General features: G+C 37.0%; 1 protein-coding gene across 11 annotated transcripts in view; it reads left to right on the top strand.

Annotated features, from left to right (window-relative positions):
* Nucleotides 1–19,878, top strand: part of MEGF10 (multiple EGF like domains 10) — a 480,748-nt gene that overhangs the window by 266,751 nt on the left and 194,119 nt on the right. For all 11 annotated transcript variants that reach the window (XM_086410534.1, XM_086410532.1, XM_086410528.1 and 8 more), the window contains one exon: nucleotides 9,602–9,734. The gene's annotated coding sequence lies outside the window, so the exon portion shown is untranslated. The remainder of the gene's footprint in view (nucleotides 1–9,601; nucleotides 9,735–19,878) is intronic.

The following is a 19,878-nucleotide window of genomic DNA, read 5'->3' as shown; positions in this document are numbered from 1 at the left end:
GAGATATTCAGTAGTTCAAATGAAGGGAATCAAATATTGAGCACTCAGATTAAACACCTTCTAGTAAAACAGCGGAGAAGGCAATGGCACCCCACTCCAGTACTTTTGCCTGGAAAATCCCATGGACAGAGGAGCCTGGTAGGCTGTAGTCCATGGGGTTGCTAGAGGTGGACACGACTGGGCAACTTCACTTTCACTTTTCACTTTCATGCATTGGAGAAGGAAATGGCAACCACTCCAGTGTTCTTGCTTGGAGAATCCAGGGACGAGGGAGCCTGGTGGGCTGCTGTCTATGGGGTCGCACAGAGTCAGACACGACTGACGCGACTCAGCAGCAGCAGTAGCAGTAAATCAGAGATGCTGTAGAATAAAGGGAAGAACTTGAGGGTGGGGGAGCTAATTTTCTTAGGTTCAAAAAGCATCATGTATTAATTTTGTTTAAAAATTAAAGTAAAAATAAAGAAATTAAAAAGAAGAGTAACTGGGACTTCCCTGGTGGTCCTGTGGTTAAGAATTCACCTTTTAATAAAGGAGATGTGTGTTCGATCCCTGGTCAGGAAACTAAGATCCCACATACCGCAGAGCAACTAAGCTCGCATTCCACGACTACTGAAGCCCATGTACTCTGGAGCCAGTGAGAAGCAACTTGACAGCCTGTGTGCCACAACTATTGAGCCCATGTGCCGCACCTACAGAGTCGGTGAGCCACAATGAGGATTCCACATGCTGCAACCAAGACCTGATGAAGCCAAATAAATAAATGGAAGGAGAAAAGAAAAAGCAACTATGGGACATTCTTCTAGAACTCTGAGAGTTGGAAATTCAAGAGAAAAGTTGACAGAAAAACTTGAAGCAGGAGAAGCAATATTGTTACAGGAGTTCCAGAAAGAGAAAATAGCATGAATGAATGAAAAACAATAATTAAAAATAATTTCAGAGTTGACGGATTCATTGTTTACATGGAGAAAGCTTACCAAAGACTGGGCAGATATAATGAAAAGGAATCATATTCAGATGGTTTTCCATGTCTTGGATAAAGAGAAAATGCTGGAAACAGCCAACTGTAAAAAAAAAAAAAAAAAAAAAGAGGGGGAGTCACCAAAAGCATAACATTAGTTTTCTTATTTGCAACACTAATGCCAGAAAACCTCAGAGAGAATGTAAAGACTTCTGAAGCAAAAGAATTATGTTCTAAGAATTATAGACTGAACCAAGCTATTATCTAAAGGCAAGGCCAAATGAAAGTCTGGTTCAGATTTTTAAGAATTTAGAAATTATATGACTCATGTATGCTTTTCGGAAAAAATGTAACTTAAAGTAGACCTTAAAGAAAAAACTCATCAAAATATAGAATTTAATAAAGATGAAGCTATGTTCTTAGAAAAAAGTGCAGTGAGCAATAAAACCTTAGATTTAAGTCTAAAGAATTGTTTTTAATGTGGTTGTGAAACTAAGTCAATTTATAACAAAGAATTTTAAAAAGACAAATGTATACTATAAAAGAAAATTTCCCTAGAAATATTGGGTGAGGAGAGAGGTGGAAAAGAGAAAGTAAAATATGGTAAAGTTTCAATGTCAAACAAGGAGGATCCATATTTGTAACTGTAAATTTGACATTGATATTGATACAGGATAAATTAAAACATGTTTAAAAGTTTTTTTAAGCAAAATCAATTTTCAATGAGGCTGTGAGAGAAAAAAACCACATAGAAAGCATTATTATTCCAAAAGTGTCAAAGTGTAGGTGTATATTTGAATGTGTTTAGTGGGGTAGTAGCAAAAAATAAAATAAAAAGAACTGATGAAATAAGATGCAAGGAGTAAAACAATGAGTCTCCTCTTTTAGACATGTACTTCCAGGCTGTCATGGGGTAACTGCTGTTGAATTTACTCTTTCATTTTAAAGCTGAACAAAATATGTGGTGGCTCTTTTTATTAATAGGCATTGGATAATAGGCAGTGCAGGACTAGAGTCCTGAAAAGTCCAGACGTCATGAGATAAGCACGACATTCAACCTTGTTTTATGGCTATGGGACCTTCCTTGCATGTGGCACAGGGTTGTGAAGCCCAAGTGAAAAACATCAGTCTCACTGAGCTGAGGAGGTAGAAATTAAAACAGAGGGGTTGTAAAGGTTGCTGGAATTAGCAGAATAGGATTTCTGAGAGAAGTAAGCTGTACAGATGAAGGTCTCAGAAGTCAGTGCACAGATTCTCTACAGCCTTTGACTAAGAGCTGGTCTGAGACTTATATTAAGATTCTGCAAGAACCCGAGATCCAACAAGACAGCAGCTGATGTGGAGTTAAGAAATGAATAGAAATGCCAGAGATTATGCAGAGCTAAAAGACATTGAAGTTTTGGTCCAGTCATAGTGGAAAAACTTCACTGAGCACATTAGTCATTAAGCTGAGACCTCAGAAAGGCCACTCTTTAGGAGCCAGGAATAAGACTATATCCTATAGTTAAGTCAAATGAATATATACTTTTCCAAACAAAGCATAAAATGAAGCCCAATGAATCAGGAGAATTATCCAGCTATGTAGTTGCTGGTCAGAAAAAAAAGTTGTAGCTTTAAAGGAGAGACAGCATAATCCAGATGCTCTACACTATATTGTCCATAACATGCAATATTCAATAAAAACACTACTACATGTGCAAAGAAGTAGGAAAATGGGACCCATAATAAAGACAAAAAAAAAAAAAACAAGCAAAAGAAAGAGATCTTGAGATAACTAAAATTTTGGAGTTAGGATTTAATTTTTTAAATGGTAACTATAAACATGTTCAAGGATTTAAAGGAAAACAGGGACATAATGAGCAAACAAGTTGGAAATCTCAAAAGAGAAATATAAGTTATAAGAAAGTACCAATTAAAAAGTATCGAACTGTGGTGCTGGAGAAGACTCCTGAGAGTCCCTTGGACAGCAAGGAGATCAAACCAGTCAATTTTAAGGGAAATCAACTCTGAATACTCATTGAAAGGATTGATGCTGAAGCTCCAGTGTTTTGGTCACTTGATGCAAACAGCCAGCTCTTTGGAAAAGTCCCTGATGCTAGGAAAGATTTGAGGGCAGAAGGAGAAGAAGCCATCAGAGAACGACATGACTGGATGGCCTCACTGATGCAATGGACATGAATTTGGGCAAACTTTGGGAGATGATGAGGGACAGGGAGGACATATTTTTCAGATGACTCTAAACTGAAAGACTTTGTTTATAGTCGTCACACACTAAAAGAAGTGCTGAAGAAGGTTCACTGGGGTGAGGATAAAACTTAGAATTATAAGAAGAAATAAAGATTGTTGAAAATGGTCAATGAAATATATTTTATTTTTAAAAAATTTTAAAAAGATGATTCAAGCAAAAATAATAACTGTGCTGTAGCATTTCTAACATATGCAATGGTAGATTATGATAGTAGTGTTAAGAATTGGATGGGATAAATGGAGTTCTATTGTTGGAAGATTCTTATATTCTACATGAAATAGTATAATATTAGTTAGAACTAGCCTGTGATAAGTAAAGGATGTGTACTATAATCCTAAGAGCAATCACTAGTATACACATCCATATACAGAAAGAAAGGGAGAGAGAGAAAGAAAAAGAGGCAATAAAACGGAGTAATAAAAGTATTTTATTGGCCTAAGAAAGCAGAAAAGAACCAATAAAGAAGCAAACATGAGATGGGACAAATAAAAAACTAATTGCAAGATGGCAGAATTAAGCCCATTAAACCAAATTAATAATTATGTTCAATGCAAATGCACTAGATGTTCCTGTTAACAAATTTCACAATAGAAAAGTCAGTTTGTCAAGAGGATGCAACAGTCTTAAATGTGTATTCATAGCTCTTGGCACATGTAAATACAATTAATTTAAGGATAACTCAACACAAGGAATCCATTACTGAAATTCACTAAGTAGATAGATGAAAAGAGGAAAACTTCATGACATTTCAATATGAGCAAAAATATATTTGTTGAAATACAACAATCACTCTTGATTAAAAACAAGTAAACAATAAGTCTTGGCAAGTGATCAATAGAAGGAAACTTCCTTAAGTTGGTAAAGGTTAGCATGTACGCTCACTTTTCACCGTCCTGCATTGGAGAAGGAAATGGCAACCCACTCCAGTGTTCTTGCCTGGAGAATCCCAGGGATGGGGGAGCCTGGTGGGCTGCCGTCTATGGGGTCGCACAGAGTCAGACACGACTGAAGTGACTTAGCAGCAACAGCAGCAGCATATACCAAAAGCAAATATCATACTTAATGTAAAACATAAGAGGCATTTCTGCTAATATTAGAAATAAAGATAAATTAGCTCCTAGCATTGTTACTCTTTAAGTGGAATCAGACTATAATGCAGTAAGGCAAAAAGAATAATATATATGTTTGTGTATATATATATACATACCCACTATAAGACAAAGACACAAATATAATTATTTGCATAAAAGATTACTTGCAGTAAAGAGTTCAGTGTGATGACTATATACAAAGTTAGCATAGGAAAAAATTAATGCTTTCCTATATATTATTGACAATATATTAAAGAATAAAACAGAGAAAATGGAATCCATTCTCAATAACAATAAAAACTATAAAGTGTCTAACAAAAATATAAGACTCATCTGTTGGAAATTATAAAACTATAGGAAAAAAAATGTAATAAGATTCAATAGATGCAGATAGATAGCCTCTTCCTAAATACACAATATTTTTGAGATATTAATCTTTCCCAAGTTAATTTAGAAATGTAATACAATCCTCATCATTCTTGTTAGACTTAACAAGTTCATTCTGTAGGTCAAATGGTAGTAATTGCCTGGAAAATTCTAAGAAGAAATAAATGGGATAAATTTCTTTTAGAAATTAAAACATTTTTGAAATATAATTGTGAAAATATAGGGTTGGTACAGATACAGACAGAGATATTGATTAATAAGATTGACTAGAACTTAGAAATAGGGGTATACACTGCTGTTTTATATAATAGTTAAAAACTCTGAATCACAAGCCAGGCCACAGAGTAGCTGTGCATTCTTGGGAAAGTTAATTAAACTTTCTATGCCTCGATTTCCTTATTTGTAAAATAAGGACTACTATGTCACCTGTATCTTATTATTGTTGTGAAGATTAAATACGTTGATATACATAAAGCCCTTAGAAGAGTGCTTGGTCAGAACTTAGAAGAATATGGTCAGAACTATGTAAATACTAGCTGCTATCAATAATAAAGATGGTAAATTACTTGGAAGACATTGAATTACCTTTTAACTCAGGGTGAAGTTCAGTTATTTATTTTGAAAGAAATATAGTTGAGGTAATTAGTTGTCCATTTTGAGAGAAATAGTTAGATACATACCTTATGCTATATACAAAGACAAGATATAAAAGTATCAGACACATGCATGCATGCATGTTCAGTTATGTCCGACTCTGCGACCCCATGGACTATAACACACCAGGTTCCACTCTCCATGGAATTCTGCAGGCAAGAGTACTAGAGTGGGTTGCCATTTCCTTCTCCAGGGGATCTCCCTGACCCAGGGGTTGAACCCACATCTCCTGCATCTCCTGTACCTCCTGCACTGGCAAGAGACCCTTTTACCACTGTGCCACCTGGGAAGCCCCATGAAATTATCAGATAAAAATGTAGAAGAGACATTAAGACATTCATAAGCTTGAGGTGAAGAAATCATATCAAAGATATAAAATATTAAAGTCATAAAGGAAAATAGTCACATTTAAATATATAAAAACTAAAACATCTGTACACAAAGAAACAACATTAATGGACAACCCACAGCCTAGGAATATATCTATATTATATTAATAAAGGATTAATATCAAAATGAGTCAATAGGAAAAACACTCCAGTAGAAAAATTAGCAATAGGTATGAAAAGCAATTTACATAAAAGAAATACAAATGTTCAATAAACTCCACAAAAATGCACAAAGTCATTGGTAAATTAATGACACATTTTAATCAACCTTCATGCATCAGATTAGTAAACATATAAAAGCTTAATAACACCCAGGGTTGATAAGGATGTGGCAAAGGGGCACTTTGATATTCTATTGATAGGAGAGTAAGAGAGCAAACATTTTTTTGAAGATAAATTTTTCAGTATTGAGTAAGATAAAACTGCCCATTTTTGTTGAGTTGGCAGTCTTTATTCTGAAGACTACTTCTCATGCACATAGACTTGAAGCTTTATGTACAGCAATGATCACAGCAGGAATATTTATTATAGTGAAAAATGGGAAAAAGCTAAATATTCATCATCAGAAGAGCAGTTAAATACCATAGTTATTGACAAGGATATAGTACATGAATTTCATATTTTAATATATATGTGGAAAGTGAAAAAAAGTAAATTTCAGGATCATACCTCCATTATTTTTACACACATATGCACACACATGTGTGGGAAGTCACAGGAAAAATACTGAAATGGAAGTATTAAACTGTTAATCATGGTTAACTCTGGTTATGGGGTGACAGAGAACCTCGTATTTTTAGTCTTTACACTTACATATAGTTTTAACTTTAATAAAAGCATTGTCACATACATCTTATATAAAAGAACAATGAAACACAATAGAAGAATAATGACTTGAGAAGTTGCAGAAGCATCAGGATGCAGATTACTTTCTCCTTGAATGCTCTTAATTTAGCAGTTAATTCATATAACCTTAAAACTGTTCTAGAGCAAACATATGAAATATTTTAATTTAATATGGTTAACATAAAAAAAAACCTGACAAAGATAACATATAACAAAACTACAGTTCATGCTCATAAGTACAGATGCAAACACTTAAAGTAAAACACTAGGAAATACAGTTAAATACCACTTTGAAGTAATGTTATTGTATAAACGTGAAAGTATTATAATACTATGACAGCTCTTAATGCTTTTCACAGATTAAAAGAGAGAGCATCTGACTGTCTAGAAATGACCTGCCCATCATTGATCAATTCATTCATTTAACAAATTTCTGTTGAGCCAGCCATTCTTTTCAGTTCTGGCATAAGACAAAATGCTGTTCCATACCACTAGGAACATACATTGTAAGGAGAAAAATAGATAACTAGACAAAGGCTAAATGATAAATAATAAAGTATGAAGAGGTATTAATATTTAGATAGGGAAAAACTATAAACAGGAGAAATAGATGGTCAAGTGTTTGCTGAAATCAGTAAAAATAATGTTGGAGAAAACTAAGATTATATCCAAGTTGAAAGCAACACAGCCACTCTCTCTTATTTTTAGAGATGTATTTAACAAATTCTAACCAATGTAATGGGATAACTAAAAGAAATATTATACATATAAATTATAATATACAATTATAATTGTGCATTTATATGATTGTCTATCTAAAAAACTGAAGACAGTTGAAAAATATTAGAAATGTTCAGTAAGTTGGCAAGTTATGAGAAAATATAGAAATAAATAATATAAATTTTATAAATAAATACAAATAAATATAGAAAAATTGTTATATACTAGTAATATTTATAATACATAATGGAAAAATATGTCATTATAATAGCAAAGAGTAATATAGCATGCTTTGACACACACAATGGAAAATGCACAGGACATATAACAAGATGATAAAACTCTGAGGACAGAAATAAGTCTTAACCGTATTTTTAGAGAGAAATAATTGGAATTATAAAGAAGTCAATTCTTCCTAAGTTGTTTATGTATAAACTCAGTAAAAGTCTAATGAAAATAATGATGGAATTTGGGGGGAATTTAAAAACTATTTGTCTCTAAAATTTTAATCTTTGTTTTTGTCAGAATTACACATACTTTAAATATGATGAGTTCTGCTAGCTGATTATAATAGTTCTCAGCTTTACTCTTTGCAGCTCTGATTCCAACTCCCAAAGTCAACAGTTTCCAATACTTTGAGCAGTTTTTACTTCTTTCTTTCAGTTTTGAAGATTATCACTTCACTTCCTATTGTGAAAAGTAAGGTTTAGGTTTCTGATCCACTCCTCAACTGCTCCTCCCCCCACACAAATACACACCACATAAACGAGCACACATTTCACCTTCTTCTCACTGACAATATTTTTGAGTCTGTCAGTATCTAATGTCAACATTAGTATGTCTCTGTAAATATTCTTATACAAAGTGCCCTATAATTTCCTCTCATATACAACTTACTTTTGGAGGGAGTTAATAATTGCTCACTTTTAAATTTGCTTTGTGATTGATGCAGTTGATGGGCAGGGGGCGGTGGGAGGGGTGGGGGGAGGGGAAGGAGGAAGGGGAAGATGGTGAGAAATGAGGAAGAGAGAGAGAAAAAAACCAAATGGATGAACCTCTAAATTCAGTCAAGCACTCATAAAAAAGTATAGGAATTCAGTTCTCGAAAATATGCATCCTGGACCATCTTTTCACTTCACACTGGACTTGGTTACTCTCCACACTTGCTGTCACACTTATTCAGGACCTTCTGTTCATTGTCATCCTAGGAACATTCCTTTTCCTCATGTGGGAGCATCCATTTGTGGGGTTCCATGTCTCTTTTATGGTTTATACCCTAGTTTGTGGGGAGCACTTCATCTAGTAGATTCTAGAAAACTGTGCCATGGAACTGACCTAGGAGAAACGCTACTGCCACAGCCCCACCAGACGCTGGAGAGAATTGCCACCGGCTCTGCCACTCCATCTCACACCAACCACTGGCGCCTTCTGGGAAGTGCGGACTGCCTCCACTGCCCCCCATGATGCCCAGAAGGCTCATGTGCCTGGAACAGTGCTTTAAAATTAGCTGTCAGAGCCTTTAAATAAATCTTTATAAGCCATGTTTCTAAATGTTAAGAAAGGTTAATGTTAATAAAATCTCCTTCATTCTTTTTGCTCAGGTTGGAATAATTTGAGATAGATCAGGTGGTGTCCAGATGGGTTTAGTCTCATCAAGTTGGTGGGTAACACCAACATGTTAGACAAAATGTAGTTTATAATTTTAAGCAAACATTTACAATAATTTTAAGCAAATATTTTAATTTTAAGCATACATTTCAACAAAGTAATCCATAACACATGGTCTAATTTCAAAGTTGAAAGTCAGCATTTGGTAGAATATTAAAAATAAACCTTCAAATATTTTAATAAAGTTCTGTCCTTAGCCACTAGACTTATGTAGAAACTCAGATTTTCAGTGACAAGATATAGAATGTCCAGTTTTCATTTAAATTTCTTTGCAATAGGTATGTATATAATTACTAAATATCCATTTATAAAGTTGTGATTGCTAGCACAAGGAATAAAAAGAATTTCACCTTTTCACATTTATGAAAAGTTAAAATGTGCTTCTATGCATCAGTAGAATTTTTTATCAATGCTCAACTAAAGAATATATTTAACATAGTGGTGAAATATAGAGGTTAAATTATTTTCTGCATATGCAAAGGCTTAACATTTTTTAATAGAAGAATGATAACAGAAATAAGATACAGAACCATCAATCTGATACTCAACTCTGCTTTTCTAGTTGTGTTCAGTATTCGTGATTTGTGTAGTAAATTCGCTTCCCTGTGGAATGAAAATGGAAAATTTTTCTTAATTTCAGGATAGAGACCAAATGACATGAAGAAGAATGATGCAATGAAGAACGTTAAGAAATAAGAAATTATATGATGACAACAGTTGTTTTCAAGCACTGTGCCACTTAAATTCTACAAGCTCAGCCAGAGAAAAGAGTGGTAAGAACTTTCACATTCCAAGTTAGACCCACTTTGAGTTGCATATTATCCATCAGTAATGATTTAAAATGTATTCTCTTCTTCAGATTTGGAGTGGTGTGACTTTGGAAGACATGTAAGGAAAAAGGCTTAGGGTGGTGGAACAGAATATATAAGCATTTCTCTGAGTTTCTCTTACCTAATTATATATCCATTTTTGATCAGGAAGACAGTGGTAATGGAGTGGTTGAAGGCAAGAGTTCTATACTAAGCCTTCCCATCAGGATTGCACCCATGAGCCTCTAGTAATATAAATTCCATTCATGAGATGGTTTAAGCCTGAACTTTGAACAATTCCAGATGAGAGCAGATTGCAGAGGAGGATTTGACAAGGTGGACTGTGACCCTCCTTGAATACAAGGTTGATAAATATTGGGTGGGCTTGGGAATCAAGATGATCATGCTTACCCTGCCACTCAGGGTAAGAACGAGGCTGAAGAACGAGTTCTGCGTGAGTGGGAGGTACACTCCTTGGGCTATGATTTTCTCCCTCCATAACTTCTTTCATTTTCCCAGAATCCAACAATCTTTATTTTGAACTTCCATTCTGTTTGTTGGTGGGAAATTAATCCTGTCAATTCATCATCCTCCTAACGCTTGAGGGATGTAGGTTGGGGGAAGGGAAGGTATAGCCCAGGTCATCAGCTGTCCTGTGTGGCATCTGCTGGGATGTAGGAGACCATCTGGTTCCTGGTTGTCATTACTCTTCTCTCCTGATGTCTGCATTCCTACCTCATCTCTGGTTTTGTGTAGTTCTTGCCTCGTGCCTTCTCATCCTGGCTGCCAGTCCCCTCCAGGTCCACCAGCCCCAACTTGGCTAAATTTCTCAGTTTTTAGAGGTACCTTTTACATGATATTTCATGCCAGTATGGGAAATTAAGTAGTTATCTCATGCCCTTTCTGCCTGGAGGGCCTCCATTTCAAAGTGGCTCAGGGCATAAATTAAGATGTTTCCAGTGATAACAGGAAAGTTACCTCAAATTGCCTTGAGGCAAGTTATTAGCCCCTTTTAGAAGTCAAGAGGTGAGGTGAGCTTCAGAGTGTCTAGATTCAACAGTTAAAGAATTGGGTTTGCTCTGCTCTGCCTTCTGCCAGTCATCTTCAGTCTAAGGTGGGCTACTGTCTAGGTTATATGACAGCTGCCTGCAGAAACTAGGGTTTTCTCTTTTATATAATTGGCCTTTCATGCTTATTACTTTCTTTTTTTTTCATACTTCTTTCTTAAGAATGAAGAACATTCCTAGAAGTCTCTGGCAAACCCCTTTTTAGCTTTTGTTTGTATAACTGGGCCACAGGCCTATTTCTAAACCAATTTTTAGTAAGAAGAATGGAATTACCCTTAGACCAAAATCAGGCTGAACCCTGAAGCGGAGGCAGGAAGGGTGGGGGGAGACTCACAGTCTTGTCAGGCATTTGTCTATGTTGGGGAGGAGTGAGGACCTGAATGAAATATGGAACTTGTTAGGAAGAGAACAAGGAGACTGGATGTTCTCTAGGCAATAATAACAGCAAGGGTTTAGTTAGGAAAACAAATCACTCTAGGAATTTCAAGCAGAGCGAGATTTAACCCAGGGAATTAAGCTCCAGTTTTGCTGGAAGGAATGAAAGAGAAAAAAGGAAGGAGAGGAAATTGGTGTTAGTCAGTGTTTAGGGACTCCAGGAAGCTGCTGCAGGCCCTATAGGGGATCGTACATGTCTCATCCTGGATTGCTCTGACCTGTGCTCTGGTACCCCTGCAGAGCCAGTGCAGTTGCTAGAGGGGTGCACTGCTCAAGCTCCCTTCTACTTGTGGCCCTGCCTTTCTTCCTCACCTCCTATTTTTAAAAAACAGATTTGCTCAGATACAATTTATATAGCATGCAGTTCAGCCATTTAAAGTGTATAATTCACTAGCTTTAGTATATTCAGAGTTGTGCATCCATCACCACAGTCAAGTCTGGAACATTTTCATTATCCTTGAAAGAAATTCCTTCTCCTTAGGTGTCACCCCTCAACACCCCCCTCCCCCCTCCCCCAGGTAAACATCCCTCTAGGTAAACTCTAACTGACTTTTCATCTCTATAGATTTGACTATTCTGGACATTTTGTATAAATAGAATCTTAAAATATATCGTCCTTTGTGGTTGGATTCTTTTGCATAGCCTATTCTCAAGGTTCATGCATGTTGTAGCATGTATCAGTATTTGCTTTTATTGATGAATAATATTTCATTGTATGAATATACCACATTTCATTTATCCATTCATCAGTTAATAGGCATTTGAGTTATTTCAGCTTTTGACTATTATTGATAATGTTGATATTATAACATTATCATTATAATGTTATCATTATAACATTCATGTATAAGTTTCGTATATATGTTGGGTATATAGTACCTAGGAGCTAAATTGCTAGGTCACATGGTAACATTGGGCTTCCCAAGTGGCTCAGTGGTAAAGAACCTGCCTACTGAGCAAAAGACACTAGTTCTATCCCGGGGTCAAAAAGATGCCCTGGAAAAGGGCATGGCGACCTACTCTAGTATTCTTGCCTGGAGAATTCCATCAACAGAGGAGCCTGGTGGGCTTCAGTCCATAGGATCACGAAGAGTCGGACATGACTGAAGTTCCTTATCGTGTATATGATTTACAAATATTTTATCCCATATTGTGAGCTGTCTTTTCACTTTTTGATAATGTCCATTGGCATCTGCAAGTTTTTGATTTTGATAAAGTCTAGTTTATTTGTTTGTTTTTCTTTTGCTGCCTGTATTTTGTTATCCTATTTAAGAATCCATTGCAAAATCACAATTTTATACTTTTACTTCATGGAGTTAGGTCTTAATCCATTTTGAGCTAATTTTTATATATATGATTTGAGGTAGGGGTCCAAATTCAGTCTTAGCTTGTGACTATCCAGTTGTCCCAGCAGTTCACTTTAATCTTGTACAAGTTCTTTCTACTCACAGGTCTTGAACTGAAACCTGCCCACAAAGCCTGGGTGGGGGTAGGGTGGGGGGGTGGGGGTGGGTGGGGAGATGGTTGGGAAATGTAGCTTTCAGACTTCTAGCCCCTGTGATATAAGGGAGAGCTTAGATGGGTGGGAACCAACCTGTAGTACTCAGCAAACAACTAACACATTAGCCTTCTATGGGGATTTGCTGTGTCTTTATTGTCTAGACAGAAAGCAGGCCACAAGTCCCCTGTGTTTAAAGATTCTATCTAGAATCCATTCATCACCCTCAGGTCTTTGGAGGGCTACAGGATATAGGGCCCCAACTTACTTTATCCTATTTCTCTCCTTTCTGTTCTTCCCTCTCCCTAATTAAAAGAATTCTAAAATTGAGTCTAAGAAAAACTCTGTCACATTTCTTTCGAGGTATTTCTGTTTTAGGGGCTTCCCTGATAGCTCAGCTGGTAAAGAATCTGCCTGCAATGCAGGAGACCCTGGTTTGATTCCTGGGTTGGGAAGTTCCCCTGGAGAAGGGATAGGCTACCCACTCCAGAATTTTCGGGCTTCCCTGGTAGCTCAGACAGTAAAGAATCTGCCTGCAATGTGGAAGACCTGGGTTTGATTCCTGGGTTGGGAAGATCCCCTGGAGAAGAGCATGGCAACCCACTCCAGTATTCTCCAGTATCCAGAATCCCCATGTACAGAGGAGCCTGGTGGGCTGCAGTCCATGGGGTTGCAAAGAATAGGACACAACTGAGAGACTAAGCATATTTCTGTTTTACATGCTTTTGTTTTCTAACTTTATCTCTTCCCTATCCTAGACTGAGTCTTCAAGCCAAACTGCCTCTACTAAAAAGTAGGGTCTTGATAGAGAAGGGGACAGTATTGGATCAATAGTTCGAAGTATTGTCCTGCAACATATGGTCATGCTGATAATGGGGTGAAAATAGAGATGAGGTGAGTGTGAAGTGGGGCAAATCCTTATTAGCAGTTGCTAAAAATTATAAAGTAAGTGCCATGCTAAGACAAAAGAGCAACAATGAGATTTTTCTACTGCTTTAAGAAATATATATGGTACTAGGGATTGCCTACCTTTAAAGACGTATTGCATTGCTTTCCTTAATTTTGAAACAGTTTGAAGCATACCATGGTGAGCTTTTTAAAAGAATGAAAAAAATCAAGGTGTATGAGATTATTTTAGATAGATTATTAGACAATAGAAAGTGACATTTTGCCTGACAGGTTGGGATATGGTTCTGTGACTGTGACAGTCCTCCAGAGAGAAGGATGAGACTTTAGGAAAGGAGGAGAGATTCTCAAGGGGGAGGTGAGCAATTACAGATAAGGAGCTGAAACTAAAGAGTAAGTAAGACATTGATGCTTTTGCTAGATATTTCTAGTTATGACCATGTAGGTATTAGGGGTAACTTGGCAATGCTTTTACCACTATATTTTATAATAAACCATAACATATTACTATATACTGAACTGTTTAAACATCTTGGGAACTTTAATTTATTCAGCTTAAAGAGCTTAGTTGAAGGGAAAAACAATAATGGAAACTAAGCTGTAGGATTGCTTTTCCTGAATTCTAAATTTAGCTTAAACATATTTCTAATCCTCTGTGCCAGGAATATTTTCCTGAAAATCATTTGAATTGTATGATTTGATCACATTTATTAATACAGATATTTAGATGGGCACAAACATATTCACTATATTTTACTGTGTCGATGTTTAGCCTAGGTAATCCTGTAAATGATTAATTATATTCTGTCTGGTTATCAAACTACTTAACTGAAATCCAATATGATCATAAAAGATGAGTAAATCTTTTGTGCCAATAGAGGAGATTCTACACATGGATTATATCTAAGAAGACAAAAGAAACTGTACCATGTGACCAGAACCTGAATAAGATTAAATTCATGTTACACTGAAGACATAAACCAAAAAGGTAGAGACTGTGTGAAGAGCAATACAAATTCACAGCCACACTTTTGAGTCTGTATTACTGAAGACAAATATGCTTGCTCTTTAATCTGATTCTCTTATGAAGCTAGGTGGGGAACATTGTCTTGCCAGCTGTATGAAATATCCTTCTCCATTTTTAATTTAGGTTTAGATGACTTCACATTATGTATGGGTGTAAATGGAGAACTTTAAAATGAGCAATAGAAAAGGAAAACATTATGTAAGAACTCAAGGGTGTGATATTGGTATAGCTCCCAGGGAAAAGGGAACCCTCCTACACTGTTGGTGGGAATGTAAATTGGTGCAGCCACTATGGAAAACAGTATGGAGTTTCCTTAAAAAACTAAAAATAGAGCTACTGTATGATCCAGCAATTCTACTCCTGGGCATATGTTCAGAAAAGATGAAAACTTTAATTTGAAAAGATACATGTACCCTAATATTCATGAAAGTGAAACAGGAGAATGAAAAAGCTGGCTTAAGACTCAACATTTAAAAAACTAAGATTATGGCATTGATCCTATCACCTCATGGCAAATAGGTGGGGAAACAATGGACACAGTGAGAGACTTTATTTTCTTGGGCTCCAAAATCACTGCAGATGGTGACTGCAGCCATGAAATTAAAAGACGCTTGCTCCTGGAAGAAAAGCTATGATCAACCTAGACAGCATTTTAAAAAGCAGAGACATTACTTTGCCAACAAAGGTCTGTTTAGTCAAAGCTATCGTTTTTCCAGTAGTCATGTATGGATGTGAGAGTTGGACTATAAAGAAAGCTGAGCACAGAAGAATTGATGCTTTTGAACTGTGGTGTTGGAAAAGACTCTTGAGAGTCCCTTGGACTACAAGGAGATCCAACCAGTCCATCCTAAAAGAGATCAGTCCTGAATATTCATTCGAAGGACTGATGCTGAAGCTGGAACTCCAATACTTTGGCCACCTGATGCAAAGAACTGACTCATTTGAAAAGACCCTGATGCTGGGAAAGATTGAAGGCAGGAGGAGAAGGGGATGACAGAGGATAAGATGGTTGGATGGCATCACTGATTCGATGAATGTGAGTTTGAGCAAGTTTTGGAGTTGGTGATGGACAGGGAAGCCTGGTGTGCTGCAATCCATGGGGTTGCAAAGAGTTGGACATGACTAACTGACTGAACTGAACTGATAGATGAATCACTTTGCTATACACTTGAAACACTGTAAATCAACTATACTTCAAAAATATATATATAGCTCATAGGGGAGATTAAAAAAGGGAACCTGTGTATTCAGTGTCTCTCATTTGTAGATAATACTATTTTTTTTGTCTTCATGATGGACCTAATAGGAAGGCATTATTATCTCTTAATGTGGAAGCTAGATCAGAGATCTAATTTGTCTGATTCCAAATTATATGCTCTTGTGGTCATTACATTTTGACAGCATCCTTTTAGGTCCAAAGATAGAAAGAAACTATTCAAATTAAGTCCGGGAAAATAAGAAATATATTGGCTCATAAAACTGAAAAGTGTAGATATGATCCTCCTCATTCAACCATGCGTGCTACAGGCATGGTTGGATCCGGGGGCCGAGTGGGTCTGTGACTCCATTCTACTTCCGTCTTTGTTACACTCACTGTCAAGTGGGCTCTCAGGAGTTTCAGCTTCAATCCCAGGGAAAAAGAGAGCCTCTTTCTAAGTTGGAAGAAAAGTCACAGTATTAAATTTCGTTATCATAGCTTGGTCTACGTAGTCCTAACCACACACTGTAAGCAGTTTGAAAGAAAAGTGAATGATCAGGGCCAGCTATTTCAGAAAATGTGAATTCTAACTCTTAAGCCTTGTGTATATATGTTGAAGATGCAGATATAGACTTCAGAATAACTGCACAACTTCTGAGATTTTTTTCGTTTAGGTCATGGAGCTAATCTGATAACTATAGCAACTGCTATGAATCATAAGGATTTCAGAAGTAAACAGTGACGTTTACTTCTCTGCTGTAGGAAAGGTATTAATCACACTGTAAAGTCATACATACAGCTTCATTCCATATTTGTTTATGATAATATGTTGCATAGCATTCTTTAAAAATACATATAAAGGAGAATAGGGTTAACATTTATCCTATAGTATATAGGTAGTACTGTAGTAGTACTAGAGTATACTAGTACTGTATTAAGTAGTATAGTACGTAGTAGTACCTGCTACATACAGGAAGAATGTAGGCACTTTATATCTACTTTTTAAAAAATGTTTTGTTTATTTGCTGCAAAAAATTGGTGTATAATTTCTTTACATTTTGTGTTAGTTTCTGCTGGACATCAACATGAATCAGCTATATATATGTATACATAGATCCCCTCTGTCTTGAGCCTCCCTCCCACCCACTGCCCCGTCTCACCCCTCAAGATCATCGCAGAGCACCAAGCTGAGCTCCCTGTGCCACACAGCAGCTTCCCCCTAGCTATCTGTTTTACCTATAACAGCATATATATGTCAATGCTACCCTCTCAGTTCGTTCCCCCTTCTCCTTCCCGCTGTCTCCACAAGTCCATTCTCTACATCTGCATCTGTATTCCTGCCCTGCAAATAGGTTATCAGTGCCGTTTTTCTAGATTTCATATATATGTGTTAATATACAATATTTGTTTTTATCTTTCTGACTTACGTCACTCTATATAACAGGTTCCAGGTGCATCCACATCACTGCAAATGACCGAATTTCATTCATTTTTATGGCTGAGTAATATTTCATTCTATATATGTATCACATCTTCTTTACCCATTCCTCAGCTGATGAACATTTAGGCTGCTTTCATGTCCTGGCTTTTGCAAACAGTGCTGCAGTGAACATTCGGTTGCGTGTGGGGTTTTTTTGAATTTTGGTTTTCTCAGGTTATACACCCAGTAGTGGGATTGCTAGGTCATATGGCAGATTTATTCCTAGTTTTTTAAGGAATCTCCAGACTGTTTTCCATAATGGCTGTGTCAGTTTATATTTACACCAATAGTATAGGAGGGTTCCCTTTTCTCCACATCCTCTCCAACACTTATTGTTTGTAGATTTTTTGATGATGGCCATTCTGACTGGTCAGAGAAGGCAATGGCACCCCATTCCAGTACTCTTACCTGGAAAATCCCATGGACAGAGGAGCCTGGTGGGCTGTGGTCCATGGGGTTGCTAAGAGTCGGACACGACTGAATATCTTCACTTTCACTTTTCACTTTCATGCATTGGAGAAGGAAATGGCAAACCACTCCAGTGTTCTTGCCTGGAGAATCCCAGGGACGGGGGAGCCTGGTGGGTTGCCTTCTGTGGGGTCGCACAGAGTCGGACACGACCGAAGTGACTTAGCAGTAGCAGCAGCATTCTGACTGGTATGAGGTAAATACCTCATTGTAGCTTTGATTCGCACTTCTCTAATAATTAATGGGGCTTCCCTGGTGGCTCAGATGGTAAAGAATCTGCCTGCAATGCAGGAGACCTGGGTTCAATCCCTGGGTTGGGAAGATCCCCTGGAGGAGGGCACGGCAATCGACTCCAGTATTCTTGCCTGGAGAATCCTTATGGACAAAGGAAACTGGCAGGCTACATACAGTCCATGGGGTTGCAAAGAGTTGGACACAACTGAGCGGCTAAGCTTTAATAATTAGTGATGTTGAACATCTTTTCATGTGTTTGTTGGCCATCTGGACATCTTCTTTGGAGAAATGTCTATTTAGGTCTTCCATCCATTTTTTGATTGGGTTGTTTTTTTTTTTTTTTGTTACTGAGCTGTCTGAGCTCTTTATACATTTTGGAGATAATTCCCTTATCTGTTGCTTTGTTTACAAATAGTTTCTCCTGTTCTGAGGGTTGTCTTTTCATCTTGTCTATGGTTTCCTTTGCTGTGCAAAAGCTTTAGGTTTAATTAGGTCCCATTTGTTTATTTTTGGTTTTATTTTCATTACTCTAGGAGGTGGGTGTGATTTATGTCAAAAAGTATTCTTCTTATGTTTTTCCCCAAGAGTTTTATAGTGCCCTGTCCTACATTTTGGTCTTTAATCCATTGGGTCATTTCTTTTAGTATAATTATTTTAACAGTTTGAAATTTGTTCTGGTGTAATATACAAGAAAAAGATTACTTTCATTATTTTTAGGTAGTTAGATTGTAGAGAATGTTTGCCATTTGCTTTGAATTCATTCACCTTTTTTTCTCGAAAGAGCTGTTTATTTTCATTTGGTGATCTATAGTCCTTTCATTTTCTGGTCATGTGTTGTGAGTAATACAGAAGTAAAACATTATAAGCCTGATATTTAAAATTTTCTTCTTGGCTGAAAAAGAACTGGAACAGAAACCATAGTCTTCGTTGGTAGTTTAATGGCAAGTTTAAAGAATGGGAGTTGGCCGAGATGTGAGCAGATAAGCCCTGTTCTAGCCATTATATCCTATTCATAGACAGGGGAAAAAGTTTAGAGTGTTTTCACATACCTGTCCTGTAAAACGAAAGTTAAAGCTGAATGTTTATTACATGTATTATATAAAGAAATGGAGTTTCTATGTCTGTTTCCTGAGAAGACTGTTTCAGTCACAGCTCAGACAAGAATAGAAAATGCACTGTAGCTGTTTCAGGCAGAGGCTTTAATACAATCAATTAGTGCCTGCAGAGCCATTACAGGGGCTGAAGGAGGTGAGACAGAGAAGTACCACTAGCCTTGAGGTGCACCACCATGGAAGTTACAGAGCCTCTGTTGGTAGCATTAAGATCACGCAAGAAACTCCTATCTGGGAATTCCCTGGTGGTCCGGTGGTTAAGAATCTGCCTTTCAATGCAGGGGATATGGGTTTGATCCCTGGCCAGGGACCTAAGATCTCTGCTTAGGGGCATGCTGTGGGGCAGTAAGCCACATGCCACAACTAGAGAGAAACCCAAGCACTGCAACGAGATCCCGTGTGTTGCACCTAAGACTTGACACGGCCAAAAATAAATACATAAATATTTTAAAAAAAAGAAAAGAAACTCCTATCCATCTCCTGGTGCTTTGTAGCTTCAAGATGAGTGGAATAGCAGGGGAGAGAGAAGCCACTCCAGAAATTCGCATTTAGAAGGCTCCTGCTATGCCTTTGACTGTTGCCAGAGAGCAAAGAAAAATGACTCCGGCCTCCCTGCTGCCTTTCAAGTATCATACTTGAGTTTTTCTGTAAGATAGAGCCTACATATGCATTCAAAACTTTGC

Source organism: Bos grunniens, chromosome 7 (assembly GCF_055505025.1).
Source record: "Bos grunniens cultivar Pamir isolate PY7600 chromosome 7, Bosgru_T2T1.0, whole genome shotgun sequence".
Lineage (NCBI taxonomy): Eukaryota > Metazoa > Chordata > Mammalia > Artiodactyla > Bovidae > Bos > Bos grunniens.
This window is presented reverse-complemented; position numbering and strand designations above follow the sequence as displayed.